Consider the following 23,367-nt stretch of genomic DNA (forward strand, 5'->3'; position numbering starts at 1 on the left):
CTGTGCTAGGAATGGAAGACACTTAAGTGAAGCAGGACAGCTGACTTCAGACATCTGAACTGCCCTGTGAAAACGGCTCTGCCTCTGTGGGCTCAGAGAGTCGCACTAGGACCCACTGGCGGAAATCGTGGGATTCCTGATCAAAAGGGGGTATAGGCTGCACTTTAACATAGTAAATTCTCCATCCCTAGAAGTATTCAAGCAGAAGCCAAATGAACATTTGTCAGAAACATGGTGGAAACCTTACTGGAATCCATAGGTTGTCCCTTCTGACTCTGGGGGCTCTGTCAATTCAGGGCCATGTAATGACCAAAGGAAAGGTCTCAGGGAATGATAAGAAGCAGCGCAGGTACACCATGGCTGGGCATCTGTTGTAGCTCTGGTCAGGTGGACCAATGGGAGGTGACTCACAGGTGGCCTCGGGGTAAAAGAGGGAGACAAGGTTAATTTCTTATAAGCACTAGCCTCTGAATGACAGACATGCTCTGCAGGGGAGGAACTTTCCTGCCCCAGGCTCAAGCTGAGACACACTCGGAATAGAGGAGACAGGCACCATTTGTCCAAAGCCCTGGTACCGCTGGCAGCACCCACGGAGCCTGCGTAAAGGGCTTTGCACCAGGGCACTACCTTGTGCTCCACATGCAAAGGTGAGCTCTAAGCAGAAAAGAGACCTCAGATAAACCCCGAACATCAGGCAGCATCCTCAACAAGAGACCTGGGATGAGGTCCGCTTGGCAGCCATATGACTTCTAGAAGGTCACTTCCCCTGTCTACCCTCTGTGTTGCCTTTTATAAAGAAACGTGGGGTGAGGGGTGAGTGCTACTGATAAGTAGGCTGATCTCTTCCACCTCTCACATTTGCTATGAATCCTATGGATTTTGTAACTTTTGCTGCAGTGACATCCAGGTCACAGGACAGAAGAATCACGGTGACGCAGAGTGCCAGTGGTGCAATAAATTTTCCACAAGAATGAGGCCAAAGCAGGGTGTACCTGAAGAAAATCTCCTTAGGGACAACTTTGGGAGTTGGGGCCAGGCATACAGGAGACTCAATGGCTAAGAAGTCCTGACCCCATTTATTTTCTCATTCATATCCTTGGGAATAATGTCAAAAGTGTAAATCCCAGTACAAATTAATGAACAAGTTCCCTGTTGCTCTTGGGGTCACTTCCACCAGGGAGGAAATTTACTCTCCCTTTCTAACCTTTTCCTTCCTTATTCAGCCTCAGCCTCTTCTTACTCCCTGGAGACCTTTACTACTTGTAAGCCCCTGTGGCTATTTCTTGAGTCAACAGTATATTTATTAAGCTCTTACAGAAGAGCCTTGACAGCTCTTCTTTTCTCTCATTTCCTCGTTCAACCCTCAAACCTACACTTCCTCTGATTAACCCCTAGGAAAGCAGAAGGGTCAGTCCAAGAAAGTTTCCTTCATGGGTCCAGAGAATAAGAATGGGCTGTGGCAGAAAACAGAGGCGTGGGAGGCATCGTTGGAGAAAATTATGAAAAAAGACTTCCATTGGTTTCCTTAGTAGGTTACTTACAAAATGATATCAGTTCCTTCTCCTTCATAGAGTTTTCTTATTTTCAAGGAAGAAGAGAGGAAACAGGTGCATAGAGATAAGTTTAGATCAATGGTTCTTGAATCCTTTATCCGAAGACCTGTGTGCCTCTCTAGGCTTCCTATTCCACTGCTTTGGATTCTTAAAATTTTTCTAGCTCAAATATTCATCAAAACCAAAAACTGGGCTGTGAATTCTGGTCTTTTGAGAATTTAAGAGATAACTAAGTGTTTTTACTGGACAAATATTTAGGCTCTTGATTGAGTTATGGGCTGTATTCATTCTCTCTGTGTGTGTGTCTCTCTGTCTCTCTGTCTCTGTCTCTCTCTCTCTCTCTCTCTCTCTCTCTCTCTCTCTCTCTCTCTCAGAAAAGGGGAGGAATGTGGAAGGTCAGAGATGACAATGGGGGCTGGAGGCCTGGGAGGTGGTAGGTCTGGGGTCAAAAGAACTGCTCACAGCAGCCTCGGGCACAGGCTGGAGGCAAAGCTAAGAGCTCCTGCAGTTCATGCTATTGAGTTCCAACATCTTGGGAACTTTCCATCCCCAGTTCAGGTCATGTCCTGCAAACCAACACTGTAGCAGGCACTGGAAGAGCCCAGTGTGTGTAAAGGCAGGTGACAGAGGAGAACTGGCTATCTCTTCCCCTGTGTATTAAGGATTTATTGAATCCTTAACATGTGTGTCTACTGCCATGTGGGAAATAAAACTTAAACTCTTTTCGTCCACCTTCAAGAGGCTAACACTTTGGTTGGTATCATCCTGGGGCATCCAAGGTACTCATCTGAGTAGAACAGGGAAAGTTTGGTCTTATCTGGAGGCAGATAGAGGGACAAGAAGGCATTGTGTTTTTCTTTTCCACACTACCAGGAGAAAGCAAAGAATAAGGATGACCTGTGGGAACGTGTGAGCAGTGGGGACTGTGATAATGTCACCAAAATCCCCTTGGGCTGTCGCCTCTCTGCTGAGCTCTTGGACCCATGTCTACTCTGTGTATTCTAAAGCATGTCCTCATCCTGGGTTGGGAGACATACTATCTTCAATTTCATGCCCTATTATCCGCATGAGTCTTCTCATGTACTTCTCTCTTCTTTACCCCACAATTAAAGATGGAAAACACAGCTCAGGCGAAATCCTAAATGATCTTATTTCGGGAAAAAAAAATAAACATAAGAAAAAGAAGAAAAATTCAGATGTCTCTATCCCTCTCTCCAAAGTATGGATGAACAGGCAGAGATCTGTAAGAGATTCAAAATGTACACCCTCATCTTTCAAGGAACTTTAATCTATTGTGGAGACAAGGCTTAGACTGTGAGGACTTTAAAAAACTAACAAATAACATATTTAAATAGGGAAATCAGGCATGGGAGAGGGGACCATAGAGTCATCTCTGAGTTAGTTACATACAGTAGATTTTACTGGACAGCTTTAATTTTAACATTTAGTCTCAATGGTAAATGACACATTCTGATTTTCAGTTCAGAAAATAGAGTCACTAGAGCTGCATGCCAAAGAGTCAAACAGATGATACATGTAAGAAAATTTCAGAGGAGGGACAGCTCAGCATGAACAGGGGAGGTCTGAGAGGGCTTCATGAAGGTGGTCCTTGGAGGGTGGTCCTCATCCTCCAAGCGAGCACACCTGCTAGTCCAGCTCTTCCAAGGCTTGGCCTCCCAGCTGACTTGCCTCCACTCCTACTTTCATCTCTGTTGAACCTGCTCCACTTGGGTTCTCCCTCTGCCCCTATGGCCCAGTGTCCCAACATCTATAATTCACTGTGGCAGATGTGTGCAGGGACAGTAGGGCATGGAGGGAGGGACAGTAAACAACCTTCCCCACCTGTTACACTCAAAGCTGAGTCAGGCCCCGAATTTGCCCTAGGACCCTTCATGCCAGGTGTCCCTCCCATAGCTCCACCAGGCCTTGGGGCTCTGGGGCTCACTGTGGCACCAAGATCTGGCATCAAGCAGCCCAGAAATGCCTGCTGCTCTGGGGCTTCTAGCACCTGGGTCACTGCCAGCAGTGGGACTACTGTTCCTCTCAAGGATCAGAGCACCAATTCACAAATATGCATTGAGTTCCTGCCATGGGCTAGACACAGACAATACAACAATGAAACAGAGAAGGTCTTTGCCTTCAAAAAGTTTGAGAATCCAGTGGGGAAGCGGTTGAGTAACAACAAATCGGTGTCTAGAGCCTGGGCACTGTGTAGTGAACTGTCCCTCTCAGGGGACCTAAGCCTGATGATCTTGGTTGAAAGTGAGCTGGCTTTCCAACTAGGACTATAGCTCTTCTTCAGAGAACAACTTTCTCCCAACAACTCTAGTTGCCTTTGAGTTTGACTTCAGTCTTCCTCGAAAATATCACTTCTCAGAAACCTATCTCCACTAATCATATTCCATTCTGAACTTCTTTGTCCCTCTGAGCATGTGGGACATGACATTGCACAGCCATCTCAGATATCCGATTTCAACCATAACTCACTTGAAAATAGGGTCCATATTTTTTATCATTTTCATCTTCCTTTGGAGGTGCTAGAGAGAGGCTGGTGCTGAAACTGTGGTTCGAAGCACAGGCTTTGAAGTCATTGGCCCTGAGTACAAAATCTGGCTCCATACTAATTAGCTTAGAATATGTAGGCACACTACCTACTTTGGTGACCCCCTATATTACCCTCTATTCAATGTATGTAATTAATATACTCCTGGGGATTATGTAAGGGGGATTAAATGAGATAATATAGGGAAAAGGTCAAATTCTGCATCAAGCACTGCTAGGTTCTCAAGAAATCAGGGTTCTTTTGGTGCCAGATCTGCATACAGCAGAGATTCTGTGTGACTGGGAGACTTCCTGTTCCCACCTTAGTTTGGTTATAAGGAATAGGCCATCTTCACACCTGGGCTGGCCCACAGGAGGTGGAACAAAGAACACCCAAAGTATTTTCTAAATGACCCCAGGAAATGGCCTGTCCCACATAGTAGTCAGGCACATGGGACTGTCTCTGCACTTGGCCATTTTGCAGAGGGCTGAGGAAGAGCAGTAGGAAAGCTGGTGACTCCCAGTGTACCACTGAGACTCTTGTCCTGTCCCCAAGGGTCTGTAAACATGGGAAAGAATGAGAGGAGCAAGGTCCAGTGACAGCCCACCCTTCCCGGTCAGATCCAGTTTTTTCCTTCACCAGCATCCCGCCCCCCTCCACCCCCAACCCGCCACCATTCTGCCTCCACCTATCCAGAAAGGCCTCAAGGGAGAGCCAAGGGCTAGACAAGATGAATGCCTATGGCAGCCTTCTCTCACCAGTGTGGCTTCTAGAAATAGCTGCTCTGCCTGCAGAGGAGCTGGCCATTTCCCCAGTCTTTCAGCTGGAGCAGCACTCCCCTCAAGTGGCAGATGAGATAACACTACTGAGACTAGCTTCTTCCCATCCAGAAAGAGACAGCTTTGGTACAGGCGGCAGAGATTGGCCAGCCTCCTAGACAAGGTGGAACAAGCTCTACAGAGTAAGCAGGTGGTCAGACTCCTGCAGCATCAGATTCTGGGGCAGCCCTCTGGAATGGCATAGCCCCACTTCCCCTCCCCTCCACCACCTCCCCACTTCTCCTCCAAGAAATGAAAAGCACATGTGTGCTCACAGCCATATCTGTTGATCCCTACAGAACTGCTACCTACATTGTCTGCATTAAAAAAACTAAAAATCTGTGTTAAACACTCATCTCCATGTGGTGCTAACTAGCTACCATGCACAGGAATTTCCAGAGCTCTCCTTACAGACTTCAATATACAAAATTCCTATATTCCTTCTTCACAAATATTTATTAAGCATCTACTACGTGTTAAATTAATGGAGAAACAAAGACAAATTAGACATGGTTCCCCCCATGAAGGAGAATATAATCTAAAAGGAGGAAAAGACTTATACCACAAAAATAGTATTTTTTTCCTTAGAAAAACCAGTTTAATGATAACATGCTATATCATGTGAGCGTACCACCCACACTGACCAGAGAATTACCCCCATACCCTACAGCCAGAACCCAGGACAGCATCTGACCCTCATGGGGACTCAGGAATGAGGATCGAAGTGCATCGTGCTCTTAGAGAATAGAACAGGCATGGGGTCCTGAGCCACGCTGGAGCCTCGAGGCCACGTTTGCATGTTGGTGCACAGCCATCAGGTTCACAGCACTTCCTCAGTGTCTACTGTTATTGCTAATACTAGAAATAGACTCAAGTCCTATGGAAGCACAAAGGGGGAGCAATTAATTCTGTTGAAGGTGTAGGAACATCTTAATGGAAGGCTGGAGGCCTTTACACTGAGGGCTACCCATCCCCATCCAGGGCCCTCTGGGAAGCTATCAGGTGACACCAAAACCTGGCAGCAAGCAGCCCATGCAAGGACACCAGCTGTTCTAACTTCCAGCAGGCTAAGTCACCCTCACTGGTGGGAACACTATCTTCCTGAGAGTTTGTAATAATTATAATACCAATTGTACAATATTCCTTCACTTCTCATGGGTATTACGTCCTAGACCCCCCACCCCCACCCCACAATAGGTGAAAATCCGTGATTAGGAACCTTACATTTATTTTAGTATTTATATATTTTTAAGGCTTTATAAACCCTTCCCACACACTTAAAACCATTCCCAGTCCCTTATTAATCTTTCCCGCTCCCTTATTAACCTTTTCCACACTTTTATAAACACTACTTATGTTCTTAAACATATTCTACACTCTTAAACCTACGTAACTTTAACAACATACATATCGTCGTCGGCGGCGGCGGCAGCCGTCCGTCTCGAGAGACGATGGTGTAGCTTCTTAAGTGTCTATCTGCACCGCCGAGAATGGCTGTGCAGTCCAACTCGGGAGTGACACGGTATCTGTCTCCCCCCGTGTTGAATCCACATCTTGCGATGACGCTGGAGTGTCCTCTCCAGTGAAGCTGAAGCTACAGAGCCTGGGCAGGGTGATATGGAGGGTCTGCTGTTGCCCATGCAGCAGACCCCCCCTCTCTTCGCAGCTGAAGGGTCCAAGGGAAAGACAGAGTCAATACAGCTTGGCTTCAGGTGCGCCGCAGGAGTTGCCGGTGTTGACTACAACGTCAAACCGCCTTAGGGACTCCGGCTCCGGATTTTCTGTCGGGGTTTACTCCCTTAGCCTTTCCCCTGAAGAGGTATGCCGCAAGGCAGCGGAGGTTTTTTGGAGTCAGAGTTTTCCTTCTCTGATGTGCCCTGACTGGAAGATCGAACCAGCGACACTTAGCTCGCAGGCCGACGCTCAATCCACTGAGCCAAACCAGCCAGGGTTAACATACATATACAGTACCACAAAATCCCATGATATAGTGAAAAATCCACAATAAATAATTAAATATAATATTTTTTTAAATCCTGCAATACAGTGAGGCCACGATAAGTGAACCGTGATATAGAGAGGGACTACTATAATAGCAATTCAATAAATAGCCTTTAGTTCCTTTCTTGTGCAGACAATGGAAATATAATGAACCTATTACCCTGTTATCTTGACCTCATTAGCTTCTATCAAGTCCCACTTAGTACTTCTGAAAACCCGGGTGTTTTGCAAAGATATTCTTGACAGCAAGGGTGAAAGATCCAAATTCAAGGAGACTCAAGGAACATGTAGTTGTGCATGCACTCACCCTCAGAAGGACAGAGGGAAAGGATGGTGGATACACCACTGAATGGAGGAGAAAGTAAAGATAAGAAAGTGAGGCCACATTAAAAACTTGAAAAACATTTTAACCAACTGAGTTAAGCACTTGGCATGTCTTAGGCTGAGAATAGTCAAGAACAATTGTTTTAATAAACTGAGTGAAGCTAGGTTATAAATGATTGGACAAGGCACTATCCCACCTCTTAGAATTATGCACAATTCATGCGACACACTTTCTATTTGCCTTTTTTACTAGATCTTCAGCTCAAAGGGTCTGTCCTGTTCACCACCTAATCCTGAGCCTGGCTGAGAATAGTGGGTAAATAAATAAGAATGAATGATCTGCAGTTCTTTCATCCCACTGAATACAGAACAAAAGAAAGTGAGAGTTACTGTAGCTCCATACTGGGAAGACTGCCCTAACAAGAGGATTTTTGAGACCCTGGAATAGGCTTCCCGCAAAACAGGCCATTTCCTTGCTTAAGAAACTGTATAAATGGTATTGGCATCGATCAGTTCCGGCTGGTCAGGCGGAGTCCTGCATGTAGCCTGGGGAACGGCCAGTCGCCTTTGCATGGCATGGATGCTGTGGCTCAAGGCCGAGTCCTAGCAGCATGTAAGGTGTCCTCTGCACGAGGCTGTGTTTTCCAAGAACTTGGAGTGCTGCACAAATACCCAACATCTGTGAATTTCCATAGTACCTTTCTCCAAGGAATTCCACACACTTATAGACATGAGCTCATTCATCCTCTCTTTCCCTCCGAGGCAGGGTGGGGACCAGCATGATTACCTCTGTTACACATGTGGGGGAACAAGCACAGAAAAGGAGAGAAACTTCCCCAAGTGGACACAGCAGCTACAGGACTGCTGAGAAGGAAACTGGGAGGTCTGGCCCAATGCCTCACGCTGGTTCCCACTCCTGCCTTTGTCTTGATATTATGCAGAGAGTTAATAGCATAAAAGAAATGCACATATCATGCAGACTGTTGTATTAACATCATGGATATCTGGTAAATTTCAACAAGACCACTAAAATATAGTATTAATCATTGCCCCAAGCTTACTTCTTCCAGGTTTCTACCTCAATGATTAGGACCCTGTAGGGGAAAAAGAATGAGGAATAAATGCAACTCAGGAACAACTGTAATGGGGAAGATGCCAAACTCTACCCCCAAATCAAGGCCTGAGCAGTGGGACTAACACATTATTATTTGCTTGAGGAGTGGGGATGGCCCTGGAACATGCAATGCTTTGGGAAAATAAGAAAGGGGAGGAAGCCTGGCCTGGAGGCAAAGACCAGCTGAGTGCTATCAGAGGCCTGGCAGCAAGGACAACCCCTCACCAGGAGGACCACTCACCCTTCTCTGCTCTAATAAGAGGACTCTCTTAATTAACCCAAAGCCCTGACTGTCACCATCAACAAGGGTTTTCTTTTAATCAGTCCTTAAAGCCCCAGCTGCTTCCAAACAAAGGCTTGACTCCTGCACTCCCTTTCTAAAGAGGCTTAAAGTATTGACTAATCTAATCCCATCTGCACCTACTCAAATCCTTGGGAACCCGGTTATAAAGGGCTGAGGCCCCAAAAGTGAAAATCTCAATTAGGCACGCTGCTTTATCCAAACCGAAGGCACAACAGCACACAGTCTAATTCAGATTTGCCTATTACTCTGCAAACAGGTCAAGACATAATGAGGCCTGGGTGGTGCCGGGTTCATCCAAGCCTGGCATTCTTTTGCTTAGTGTCTCTTGTTCCCTCACTTCCCTAAAGGGGAAACTCTGACCCATGGGTGTGCCCCTCCTTTGTCAGAGCCTTTCCAGTGCCAGGAAGGCACCATGTCTCTGCCTAACATATTTCTGGATGATCAACACACCAGTCTCCCAAATCCTGCACAGGAAGTGTAAGTCCTGAGGGGCCAAAGCCTCAAACTAGTCATTTGGTCTCTGGAGATGTGAAATGGAGATGCAGAGAAAAATGAGGGAAGAGAAAGTGAAGCCACGGGGTGTACGGATTAGGAAAGACACTAATCATGTCTTGAGTTTCAGAAGATTTGGAAAGGAAAAGGAAATGCAAGGTTATTAAAGGACAAATGAGATGTAAGGAAGCCAAGGTAGAAAGTTCAAGAAGAATGAAAGTGGGGAAAAAGGGAGATACTTGTACCAAGGGCAAGGGAGCTGGAGGGAGGGAACATATTTGAGAAATAATTTGATCAGGAGAGTGGAATCTTTGACCTGATTTTGGGGAGAATAGTTAGAGATTATAAATGTGAAAGAAAGGGGATCATTTTTTAGTAAAAGCCGAGAAGCAGACTGAGGGCAATGGGGAACACAAGCACAGAGACAGGTTTTTGCAGGAATAGGACATAGGCTTCATTCTGTACCTTCTGGGTGGAACCTGGAATCTACTCTTGTAAGTGGGGGCCTGCTTTTTCAGCTCCTCAGTAGGTATGACCTCCAGTGCTGGGCTCCCCAGTCCGCTAAGTGATGGAAATCCTGCTCCTAAGCTCTCACCAACTCTGGCCCACTTCTGTGACTGGCTCTTACCTTTCCTCCAACTTCACCTGGGATTTCTGAATTTGGCCACCCTATACCTCCGAGACCTGCTCCCCTCTAATCCCACTGTAACACACAAGCAGATGAATTTAGACTCCTGCTGGGATGCCTGCAACAATGGGAAGATTTAAGGAGAGATGCCCATCCTGCTGTGGTCTTTGTCTTCCTGTGGCCTAGCTTAGGATATGACCTGTTGAGTCACCAGTCCAGTGTCTGGCACGTAGTATAAACATAAGAAAGAGCTATTGAATATAAGCCTATTTTGCATTCTTCATCCTTTCTTTGAGTCTTCTAATGGGAAATGATTTTTCCCAACCCAGGAAGTTAAAATGTTACTTGTATGAGATGTTGACATAAGGCAGACTACCAGCATGGACAGTATGTGAGTTCGGCTGTGACCACTTGCAGAATCCAGCTCTCCACAGGCCCTAGTTCTAAAGTTACTCAAGTAGATCTTTGCTCTGAGACTCAATTGACTGGGTGAAGCTAATGATTAAGTCACTCCTGAATGCAGGCACTCAGAGGATTGATGAAGACACTGAGGGGAAGGTGGCGCAGGTCTCAAATTACTATGAATCTAACCCCACATCCCGGATCAAAACCATGGCTTTGGAACTGTTCACCTTTGAGCCTCACTCAGGATTCCCCTGAAACAACATATTCTTTAAAAAAAAAAAGAAAAAGAAAAGAAAAAACAAAAACAAAAACGAATAAGAGTGAGTGTTCTGCAGTTAGGAAATCCACAGTTGCTGCTGAGTTTGGATCTCCAGGAGCAAAATGAGACTGCCAAAGCTCTTGGCCAGCTTTATGTTAATGTAGCTTGTCCAGCTCTGTGGATTCCTGAGAGTCTGCATCCTCCACAGGGTGAAATTCTCCTGTGCTCTGTGCCTGGCTTCTTCTAGCTCAAGCTGGGGCATCAGCCAAGACACCCAAGAACAAGAATTCCAAAGAGGGATGGCCTGAGGTTTCCTCCTATCCCAGGAAAACTCCAAGCACCCCACGTATTGCCTCACCTTGGGCACTCGTCGGTGAGAACACATAGGATGGGCACTGAGGTGGCTGTACCCCATGAGTCTTACCTTGGGAAAGAGGGCACCTCACTCTCAGACTCAACTGGCTCAAAGATTCAGGCAGAATCACTAACTTTTCTTATAGTTGGAACAAGTTACTCCATCCTGAGCATAAAAATAAAGCCGAACACCTAATAGAAATCAGAAATTAAATCTAAAACTAATTTCATAAGTTCAGATTGTCTATCAGTCAGCAGACATTTATTAAACACCTGTCTCTCACATACAAAGAGGCTAGGGAATCAGCAAGGAAGTGAGAAATAAATAAGACCATTTCAGGTCTTGACTGGTGCTACGGGGAAGACCACCTGCGCTAAGACAGGAGGATCACTCTGGATAGCAAGGGCTGGGAAGGATCTGGCTGAGAAGGTGATGAGCTGAGACCAGAATGAGGACAGCGGGGAGCCAAAGGGAACATGGAGAAAGAAAATTCTGGAAGACGGAGCAAATCAAAGACCCTGAGACAGATATGAACTATTGTATCTGAGGGAAAGAAAAAAAAGAATGAAGGCAGCTCAAGAGTGGTGCCTAGGATGAAGTTTGGAGAGGGAAAAGGAGACCAAGGCCAGATCTTGTGGGGTCTTGTAGCCCACGAGGGGGAAGCCTCTGGTGGGTTTTATGTGGGTGACTGGCATGATCTGATTTGTACTTCAGAAAGCTCACTCTGGATAATGTGTGGAGACTAGGCTGCAAGGGAATGAGGCCACCAGACAGAGCAGGCAGCTGGTCCTTGCAATAACTTGGGCAAGAAGTAATGAGGTTTGGACTAGCTTGGTTTGCAGGAGTGGAGGGGGTGAGAGGTGATCTCATTAGGGATATATTTCAGTAGTAGAACCAAAGATAGTTATTGGTGCATCAAGTATTTGGTAAGAGGAAACAAAAAGAATTTAAAAAATGACTTTATTTTTGTCCTTGTTTTCTTTATGTAAGGTATTCAAGGAAGATATATGCTTAAGCTGAAGATTTGTAAGATAAGAAAAAAATTCTTAGATTCTTTAAGTCATTAACTTGTTACATGGTTGATATGAGGTTGGTAGTCAGTGCTAGATTCAATGATATATATAGACTCCAGAATTCGTGTTGCCACTGTGGGTTTACTTAAGCTCCTCTTCTAAGACATAGGCTCAAAGATCCTAGATCCAGGACTGGGTTTAGGCTTAGACTGCAATAATCTAAAATCAAGTCCTGGCTCACAGGACACACATGTAGTGTGGCATGTTCCTTCTGTACAGTTTTACCATGAAACTCCAGCATCCAGAGATAGCCTGGATCATAGCCAGATGTCAATAGCTTTGGTGGTCTGCAAGTGGTGGCCAGAAGCCATCCTCTGCGCCCCATTCGTGAAGCAAAAAGATCATGATGGCAGACAGTGTAAGGGAACAGCTCCGTGAGGACAAGAAGACAGACTGAGAAAAGGAGAATGAAAACTGACATTGCAGAGCATTAACCACACTGCAACATCCATGTCTGAGAGCAACAATGGATGCAGCCAGTGGCTTCTTCCTTCCTGAAGCATTTTCCTCACTTGGTCCTCTGGTATTCCACTTCTTCTTGGTTCTCTTCCTATCTCACTTGCTACTTCTCAGGTACTTTGGTTGGTCCTGATGAGGTTGGTCCATCATCTCAGTCTCTAAATTGTAGACAAGCCCAGGCTTAGTTCTTGGGCATTTCTCTTTTCTATTTACATTTGAGGAACTCAAAAAATCTCATGACTTAAAAATCACCCAAATTCCAAGAACTCAGCAGCCTAGACATTCCCCAGAACAAGGTCAAGTGCCCTCTCTTCATCTCTACATGGATGGGTAACAGTTGTCACAATGTATTGATAAGCATGCTTACCACAAAACACCTGACTTCCTCCCTAACCATTATTCCTCCAATTATTCAGACCAAAATCTTGGATTCAACCTTGCCTCCTGCCTTTTTCTTATACCTCACACTCACTCCATCAACAAATATTGAGGGATTTGCTTCTGAAATATAGCCAAAATATGAACACATGATGTCCATGAGTATGCCCCTTGTTCAGGCCAGTTTTCTCCCCTTGGACCACTACAATATCTTCCCACTGGTTTCCTGCACTGCCCTTGCCCCACCCCCAGTCTAGTCTCCATTAAGCAAACAGAGCCAACATCCAAAAAAGTTATTCTGATCATGTCAGTCCTCGCTCAGAATCCCGGTGACTTTTATCTCAGAAAAAAATCCAGGGTCCTCCAAAGGTATAGAGGCTCTCCATGATACAACCCCAATTACCTCCCTGCCTTCACCTCCAGCCATATCCTCTCCTAAGGACTCTGTGGTCCAACTCTGCTGGGCTCCTTGCTGTTCCTTGAGCACAGCAAGCTTGTTCTATATCAGGGCCCTGCACCGGCTGCTCCCTCTGCCTGGAAACCTTTCCCCTCACCACCACCTGGCCTGATCCCTCACCTGCATCATTTCTGCTCCATTGTCACTATACCAGCAAGACCACTCCTAACCGCTGCCGCTTCACTGTTTGCCCCCTTACTCTGTTTTATTACTCTTCATAGTACAGACCGCTAATGAACACATAATATATTTATTTGTTTATTCATGTATTGTCTGTTTCTGGCCAGAAGATTGCAAACCCCTTGAGGGCAGGGATTTTGTCTCCTATTTTCACCGCTGCTTTCCAGCACCTAGATCTTTGCTTGGCAAGAGTGGAGCCCCAATCAGCATGTGTTGCTGTTGTTGTTAGGATGCGCCAGGCACTTTACAAGTGTGCTTTCATTTAGTCCTATTAATATACTACAAGGTCTAAATCATTATGCCTCTTTTAATTAATTAAAAAAAAAAATGAGAGCGATTAAGTCACAGCCCAGAACAACAAAGCTAGAGGGTGTCAGGTCTGGGATTTGAAACAGTTCCATTTGGTTCTAAAACTTTCTCCCCTACAAAAGAACATGCCCTAGAGCCCACACCAACCCCCAAGCTTCCGTGATCTCTGCTTCAAGTCCTTAATGGAAGACCTTGCTCAAGAAACAGACAGACAGTTAAACAAATAGCCAGAGACAGAGGAGAAAGTCAAAGAGAGACAGAAGTAAAGTCAGGTAGAAGCAGTGTCCATGGATTCTCTTTGAGAAAGAAAGAGCTCTTTGGATGCATAAGCAGCCAGGGGGGCAGGCTTCCTATGGCAAAGCTGCATCACTGAACTCCCCAACATCTTCACACAGAGCTGACAGGAGGACAAGAGTCAGGGAATCAGATTTTCCTTTATATGTCATTAACTAATGAGCAAATCCCTTCTCCTTCTAACCTCTGTTTCTCCATCTGTAAAAATGAAGGGAATGGCGTGACAGTGACTATAGATCAGAATCAACCTAGAGACATGTGGAGAATATGGCTTTCAATACCTTCCCCCTGGAGGGATTTTGATACTGGAAGTTTGTGGTGGGGTGACAGAATATGTATTTTTCACAAGAGTTTAACATAAGATCTGTGTAGGAGGAACAGCTGAGAGCAGGGTTCCTGAGATCACAGGCTGCCTGAATTCAACCCTGACGCTGCCACTGACTGTTTCTGAGAATTTAGGACTTAATCTCTCTTGGCCCAGTTTCCCCATCAGAGAAATGGGAATAATAAATTCTGTCAAGGCGTGGTCCGAAGATTCATTGTGTTGGTATTTATAAAGCACTCAGGGAAGTGCCTGGTACTGACTTCAATGCTACATAAGTGCCTGTTGAATAATGACTCAAGAAGCTGGGTTGCAGTCTGTGGGCAACCTCTAAAGGATTTTTCTGGTTTTGATATTCTATGATGATCTGCCCCACTGCTCCCTAGAAGAAGAAGGGGATTAGTCCTCACTGAACTGTTGTCTTAGAGCAGAAAACACTCAAACACTACTCCTGACTCACTATTGAACCAGTCTCAACATGAATTATGACCTTTTAACTACGACTTTGAACAATATGTCAGATCAGGCGAAGTTATTGAGATTGAAGTGGAACCATTAAACTGCCAAGTTGAAAAGAATCTTAAGATCATTGGTTAGCATTTTTTTCGAGCACACATGGAACTCTAAAAAATAAAAATGAAAAGCACATTCCAGGTCACAAAGCAAATCTCAAAAGTATCCCAAAATCAATACACACCACATTCTCTAAATAAAATGCAAGTAAATTAGAAATAGCTAAGATACCAATTTCCCCATCGCTACATCCATACAAATGTAAAATACATTTTTAAGTAACTCATGGGATAAAGAACTCAAAATAGATTTTAAAAAATATGAAGGCAAGGCTTTGAGTTGTTTTGTCTGCTAATGAATCCACAGAACCTAGAACAATCCCTGGCACAAAAATACTTATTGAATTAAGGGATGGACAAATGTATGAACAAATTAAATGTTAAATTTATATGCTTTTATTAGAAAGGATATGACTGGGACTTCTGGCCAAGATGGAGACCTAGACTGACATGCTCCATCTCCTTCCACAACTAAGAAGGACTACAACTACTGCAAAACCAGAAATAACCAGAAGTTCCAGAAAACGAAGTTACATGGAAGTCCAACGTATGAAGTCATAAACAAGTGGTACTCGTCCAGACGGGTAGGAGGGGCGAAGCTGGGGTGGAGAGATCAAGCTGTGCTGGTGGTGGCAGCAGCAGCAACCAGTGGTGGGACTGCGGTAAGCACAGACACCCATATTTAAGGGGAGGAGAGAAGCACCTGGGGAGCATCCCTAGCTGCAGACCAAACCCATCAGCTTGAGCTTCCAATGCTGGGGAAGGCAGACCCCCATTGCCTCAGACTGTGAGGCCCAGAGGGTGTGGGGACAGAGGAGGAGGCTCCCAGTCTCTCAGTGGAGAGAGAATGGCAGGAATCCATCTTGGACCCCCACCCCCACACAAAGCACCACAGTGCAGTGAGAAAGGTCGCCCAGCAGTGACAAGTGCACGGGGCTCTGCCTCTTATAGCGTAGGAGGTGCGACAGCTCCGCCCAGTAAAAACTGCTAGGATGGCAGGGATAATGATAGAGATCCCAATCACGCAGTTGACCAGAAAGCAAATACATGAATTAACGGATGAACAGATAGATAACCTTTCTGAGGCTCATTTCAGAGCTATAGTTATAAGAGAGCATTTTCTTTAAGCATGCCTGAACTGGTGGTACAATAAGGAAAGAACCAATTCTAAATGAATGAAACCATCTACCAGTTCTAAATGAACAGGCAACTAACAACAATAAAAAATTGTTAGAACTACATGAGAAATGGACAAACGCAATATTTGACTGCCTTCATTAAATACCAATTACTTTCTCATTTCTTTTCCTACCTATGAGCTTTGGAGGAAATTTTTTTTTTTTAATTTCAAACATAAGGGGATGAGTTTGATAATCTTTATAAGTGTTTTTCTAAATTAATTGCATTGTGGTCAGAACATGTAATTTTTATAATACCTGCTTGGTATACAGTGAATTTTCAAAAATGTTCTACCCTAGGGGAGATGTCAACATAACATACTCTAACTGCTAATGGAAGACAACAAAAATTTAGCAGGTTACAGAAAACTTAAAACTACATTTAGCAAGGTTGACCTAATAAATCAATTAAGAAATTGCACCACTGCTACAGAACACACACCAGATCCATGCTTTATAAGTAAATTCTATCAATCAAAACAATGCCAATATTCATCATAGGATGTCATAGTCATAGTAACTACAAGCCATAAGACTGGGAGAAGCTATTTGTAATGCACATGAATAATAAGGACAGTATCCATAACATAGAGAATTTCTGTAAGTCAATAAACAAACAATTCAACAGAAAAATGAGCAAACTAGAAGAACGAACAATCACATGGCCAATAAATAAAGGAAAAGATGTTCATTCTTACTAGTAACCCCCAAAATGTTAAATAAAACCATCATAGAGAAAACCATGAAAATTGGTCCTTACTATAGTCTATATACAAAAAAAAAAAAACAAATTCCAGGTAGTTTCAAGATTCTTGTGGAAAAGTAATATTTTAAAAATTTTAGGGAAAAAATGGATTATCTTTATGATCTTGTGGGGTAGAGAAAAGTTTCTTAAACAAAACACAAAGAAGCACAAATCAAAAAATACATTTGACTAAATTTAAATTTAAAACTATAATGAAACACTATTTCATAATCAATTGGCAAATATTAAAATATGCTATATAAATGAGCAGGAGCTGGTGGTAATGTAGTAATTAGTGGGATTATAAATTGATGATAGCCTGTAGAGATACGTATCATCTAAGAGTAAGTAATTCCTTTCCTAGAGAAATTCTTACATAAATGTTCCCAAATACATGTAAAAGAGGATTCATAACTGCATTACTGGTACAGGAAATAGGGAATCAACTTCAATGTCCTTAAACAGAAAAAATGATAGATAAATAACAGAAGGCCAATCTAAGAAATATGGTAATTCAGTTTAAATGAATGCACTAGAGCTCCATATATCAAAATGAATCTATCCAATACCAATGCTGAGCAAGCAAAAAAAAAAAAAATATGTATAGTGGAATACCATTTCGATAGTTTATAAACATGAAAAAATACTGCATAGTATTTATATGCATGCATGTTCAGTAGACACAGAAGAATATCCATAAAAATGGTAAACATCAAGTTCAGAATGCTGTGTATCCCTAGAAAGGGAAGGAGCAAGGGTGTGAAAGAAAGGGTTACACATATGCTTCAATTACATTTGTAATGACACATTTGAAAAACAAAAACAAAAACCTGAAGCACATATGGCAAAATGTCCTTTGTGACAAAACTGTGTCATGGTTACATGGGTTTACATTAATTAATTCTTTAGACTTCTCTGTGTGCTCAGAATATTTCACAGCTTTAAAGCATATTATCAGTTTCCTCTAACCATTCAAAGTAGAAATTCCTCATTTAATGTTCCTGGCAATATCCATTTGCCTTCTATTTGATCACTTCCCGTAGTGGGGAGCTCACCACAGTGGAAAATTACCTATCTAGGATGCTCAGGATCTCACCTGACAATAATGAGTGTTTTTGTTTCTTTTTTTAATTTTTCAGTCTTAGAATTAAAAGAGCAAAAATATTTTAAAAGGTGGGGGTGGGAGATGCATTGCATATAATAACTTTGCACAATTGCAGTAAAATACCTCCAAGCACCAGCTACTTGTCAGAATACATAAATGTCTGAGACCCCTCGTGACTCCTGCATTATAAGATTGCCATCATCATTGATGACAATATATACCCAGTCCATCCATGTGGCTTCTGCAACATCACCCACCAGTCATTCCCAGCTCAGCAGGTCACATTCACCAGGTGCCATGACAGCAGCTCCTTCTTCGCTTTTCATAAAGCATGGTTTTTAAGTGGGCAGACATAAAATAAGGTGCTTTTTATAACAATCCTGTCATTGGAAGTTTCTGGCATTTACAAAGTCCTCGGAAAAAACAGCCTTTTACTGAACTTTGTGATGCAGCCAATTCTGTTGGTGTGCAGATTTGACTGTTTAAAAAGTTCTTCTCTAAGGAATCTGAAATCTGTCTTCCTGAAACTTCCACTACTTGGACCTGATTCTGCCCTTGGAAACCCCTAGAGTGAGCGTCTCTAGCAAGAATAAGTGTGTGTGTGAGCATTTTATATACATAACCTATATGCATTTCCAATTGTACCCCATGTCTCCTATGCTTTCAGAGAAAATTCTTCTATTTCTGAGTCTGCTGAGATTCAGATAGGAGTAAACTGCAAAGATACCTTAGGTTACAACGAGAATTATTTGAAAGACACAGACCTTAAGGTGGTTATGTTTTTAAGACTTATATATTTAAAGTAATTGAAATTGGAATATCAATTGCCTGTCACTTCTGGGAAAATCATACTTTTGGTTAAGATACATAATTTCACTAACAGATTGTTCATCATTATGGCTTTTATACAGTTGGAATCCAACAAAATTTCATTGAACAAAGTTATGACATTTTATTTTCTGAAGAGCTTGTGGTTTATGAGAACCATTTAGTAGGCATATAGGGTATATTTTATTAGTAATGAAGATTCTGTGATGATAGTTCCTTTAAGGGGTGGACTCAGAGCTGTGATACGTAGGTAGTTATCTTATGAACAATTAAAACTTTAATAGAGGGCAAATCGAATGTTGGTTAATGTCCTCTGCTCATGGCAAAAGAGAAGAAGGGAGAAAAAAAAGGAAACAGAAAAAAGAAAAGAGGAGAGTAGAGAAAAAAAAGGAAGAGAGTGAAGTCAACCCATCTTACACAGCAAAGATACAAGGATGCCAGACCTCCAGCCCTGGGTTCCCCAGGCAAGAACCACAGTGTGGCTTCCCATCCTGACCTTCCAGGCTCACATGAGACTATCCACACAAATGGAGGGCCAAGCAGAGCCCTTGCCAGATATAATCGTCTGTAGGAGATTTGTACCCCGATTCATGCGCTATTACATCTGCTTAATTCATGCCTAAAACTGTGTAAGCAACCGTGAATTTTTACAGATTCTTACTCCATTGTTTTTGTGCTACTCTGTGGCTTCCTAAATGGATATTAAAGTAATTCTCTGAAACCTATCATAGTTGTTGGTTTTTGCTCCCAAATTCTTATGTTTTAGCTTCTCTAGTCCAGCCCTGAGCAGAGATCTGTGTTTAATTTAGGACAATCTCTACTGCCCAGGACTGAACTGCCTTGAATAGTTCCAGCTCCTTTCTTTCTACCCATTTAAGATCACAAATTCCTGTAGCTTCTTCCAAAAGTCAAATGTTGCCAGGACAATGAGGTTCACAAAGCCCTTTGGCTTGGGAAAGAGAGTTTGAACTTGCTCAAGGGTTCAACCTGATCCTAGATTGATACTGCACCCCATGCTCTCTGAGGGAGTCAGAATGCCATGGAAAGAGGGGTGGCCTGGGGGTCAGGGATGCTGTGTTCTATTCTGGCTCTGCAACTGCCTAGCCAATTACATGACACTGGAAATGTTCTTGAACTTAACTTTCCGGTTCATAAAGCAATTTCTTATGCATTACCTCATTTGCTCCTTACAAAAACTCTACCAATAAGACAAATATTATCAATTATGTTTCTGTTTAAAACCCTGCAATCGCTGCTCATCTCATTTAGAATAAAACCCAAAGTCCTTGTTGTGGCGGATGAGGCCCTACAGGATCCTATCTCCAACCACCTCTCAGACCTCATCTCCTCCCACTCTCCCTTTTGCTCTTTATATTCTTTTCATATTGGCCTCCTGACTGTCAAACACATCAAGAAGTTTCCTGCCCCAGGGCCTTTGCACTTACTGTTTTCTCTGCCTGTATGTTGTTTCCCCAGATACCCACACTATTTGCTTTTTCACTTCATGTTGATGTTTGCTCAAGCATCACATTACCAGAGATCTTCCTTGTCCATCCTACTAAAAAATAGTGCATTTCCTCCATATCCTGTCTCATTTCTTTCTGTCTCCTTACTCTGTTTCATCTTCCTTTGTAGCACTCATCACCAACAATGCAGTACATATTGATTTGTCTGTCTCTGTCATTGTCTGTCCTCCTGCCATCAGAATGGATGCTCTTTAAGAACAGGCACTTTGCTTTGCTCACTGCTGTAACCCCATGGACTAGAACAGTGCCCAGTAAAGTTTTTATTTTAATATAAAAGTGAGATAATATTACATGTACAGTTTTTGATCTAATCCTACTTTTAAAAAACATAAGAGTATAATATAAGAATTTACTTATGACCTTAAATCTCCTCTAATGTCTGTTTTGGGAGAAGGATTTTTTTTTAATTTTTGTTAAATTTATTGGGGTAACATTGGTTAATAACATTATATAAATTTCAGGTGTACAAACTTATAACATGACATCTGTATCTTCTATTGTGTGTGAGCCTTTTTAAAAAAGACTTTAATATTGCATAAGATCGATATGCCCTAATTTATTAAAGCATTCTTACATTGGTCAGTAAGATTGTTTTAGAATTTTCAACATATTTGATAATCCTTTGATAAATATTTCTATGTTATCTTTGTTTAAATTTCTTAAATCTCCTTAGAGAATTAACTTTTATAAGGATTTTGGTTTATTCTACCAAATTTTTCTCAGAAAGACTATGTCAATCTTGATGTTACCGATAATGAAAGAAATGACCCTTCACAAAATGCTGGTCAACACTGAACCATTACTTCACTGTTCTGCAAAGACATTTTCTAATTTGTTAGCGCTATCTGTTTGTTTACACCCTCATTGCACCCCTATTTAGAAGGGCTCTGTGGCAGGAGCCAGAAACAGAGATCAATAATTACATTTCTTATTGTTTCACCACATATTATGTTTATTAAGTATATTTGATAAAAGAAAACAACATTCTTTATGATCCTTCACTTATGTTCTGATATTTGCATTTTGGGAAATGTTACTTTGAACCAAACCATACTACGCCATTGTGGATTTTCCTATACATCCTCTTCAGCGAGCTGATGAGTTTGCATCTCCCCCCAAGCAGAGGTGGCTCAGTCAACTTTGCAACATATCAGTCTGATTATCCAAATTCCACGTATCTTAAGGACTTATCTTTGAAACATTTTCCAACACTTCCATCCTTCCCAGCTTTCCACTGGTCTCTCCTTTCTCTGAAAGGATGGCATATATGGAATTTACACCACTCTATTTGATGCTGGTAAATTGTCTTATGTTCATTTTATTCTAAATGATACAGTCTAAGTAATAAGATATTTATTGACAGACAAGACATCCCTTCCAATTTTTTTACTTCCGTGTTTTAAATACCATCTAAATGCCACATTTATTTTGCTGGCCCAGACTTCTTTTCCAAGCTCTGGACTCAACTACTTCAATGACTTCTAACATGGACATTTTATAAATACTTTGATTCAATATGTCCAAACTTGAAATCATGACCTTTCTCCCAACTGCCTCTCTTCCAGCCTTCCCCATCTTAGTAAATAAAATCACTACCTCCCAGTTGTTCAAATAAGACAACCATATGTGGTTATTATCCCTTTCCCTAACCAAAACCAGTGAAGTTGACCTGCTAAGTATCTTGAGTTTGTATCTAATGCTCCTTCCTTGTCTTAGTAGATACTGTCATCACTGATGTCCATGCACATGTCCATCCCCAATACTCCACACAGCAGCCAAAGCATTTTAAAATGCAAATCCAATCGTGTGTGTCCTGCTTTTAAAATCCTTCAGTAACTTTTCATTGGTTTTAAGAAAAAGGCCAAATCCTTAACCAGGCCTACAAAGCTCTGGATGATCTGGCTATTCCTTGACCTTCACACTCATCTGGAGCCACTCCCTTCAACATTACACTCCACATGCAGACATGCTTTCTTTTCCTTGACCTACAAAGCAGCCAGGAAGCTGATAGCGAGGCAGTGAATAAAGAAAGATGTTAAAAAGTGGTAAGCAGTTGAGAGATTAGTGTGATTACAAGTTTTCTCTGAAGGTGGGAAGACCCCCATAGTCAGCTCTACAAAGAGAAGGAAGCCGGACATTCAGGACGCTTCTCTGTCAGGGACATACAGCAGAGATGACTGAGAACACTTAAGCCTTTGTATATAGTTTACCCAGAATTAAGAATGAGTTGCATCCTCCCTTTTAGGAAAAAAAAAAAAAAAAACATTGTAATTTCATAGGTTCTTCTACATACACAGTCTTGTTCAGGTGGCTTGGGGTGGGAGGCCTCAAAGAGCGAGGCACTGGTTAAACAAGAGCTGGAAGTGTCTTTTTGCATTTGCCTTCTGTAACCAAAGATGAAAACCCTCTGAATAATGTAAGCTGCCTATTTCCAAAGGACTATGAGATATTCACAGGATGGTTTTACTTACCCAGCCCTATGGATAAATATAGAGCCATATTAATCTCTTGCTGACTGATTGGTAGATGAAATTTTGGACTTCTGGGGCAAATTCTAATTACAAGCATATAAAGAAAATCAGGAAGTTTGGAGTTATGGTCTTATCAGTTCTGCTTAAAGAAAAAAGAAAAATTTACTGAGGCCCAGAGAATAAAAGTTAGAGGTCTCATAAATGTAGGGAACTTTAATTTACTGACCAATTCCCTAAGACCTGCTCCTTCCTTGAAAGCCAATTCCTCATTTGAAATATGGAAAATCCAGGCAATGCCTGTACATGCTCAAAAATGTTAAACTACTCCCTTTCAGCCATTTAGTAGCTTTTTAAAAAATGTGTACATAATCATCATACACAAGACCATGCACATTAGAATGTCGGTGAACTAGTTTGGGCCCCTCCCTACGATTTATAATATTCCAAGGTCTTCCTTTGGATATTTCTTGAAATCAGTTAGCCTAAAAATGTACTTCTGACCCAAACAAAACTGAAGAAACAGGTTTCCTGAGCTAGAGAGGCTTTCCAGAGATGATGTTGTCCAAGTTCCCGCCTCCTACCTTGACTATATCAGCCCAAGCTAAAGACCTACTATCAGCCCATAAATAGCTATTAAATTTTTTAAAAAGTCATGCTGAGATGAAGCTGGGTCCT

At 42.5% G+C, this 23,367-nt stretch overlaps 1 protein-coding gene across 1 annotated transcript in view; it reads right to left on the reverse strand.

Annotated features, from left to right (window-relative positions):
* The window catches only part of ANO2 (anoctamin 2), a 302,275-nt gene that overhangs the window by 103,401 nt on the left and 175,507 nt on the right, over positions 1-23,367 (reverse strand). The window lies entirely within an intron of this gene.

Source organism: Furipterus horrens, unplaced genomic scaffold (assembly GCF_987537825.1).
Source record: "Furipterus horrens unplaced genomic scaffold, mFurHor1.1.pri manual_scaffold_4, whole genome shotgun sequence".
Classification (NCBI taxonomy): domain Eukaryota; kingdom Metazoa; phylum Chordata; class Mammalia; order Chiroptera; family Furipteridae; genus Furipterus; species Furipterus horrens.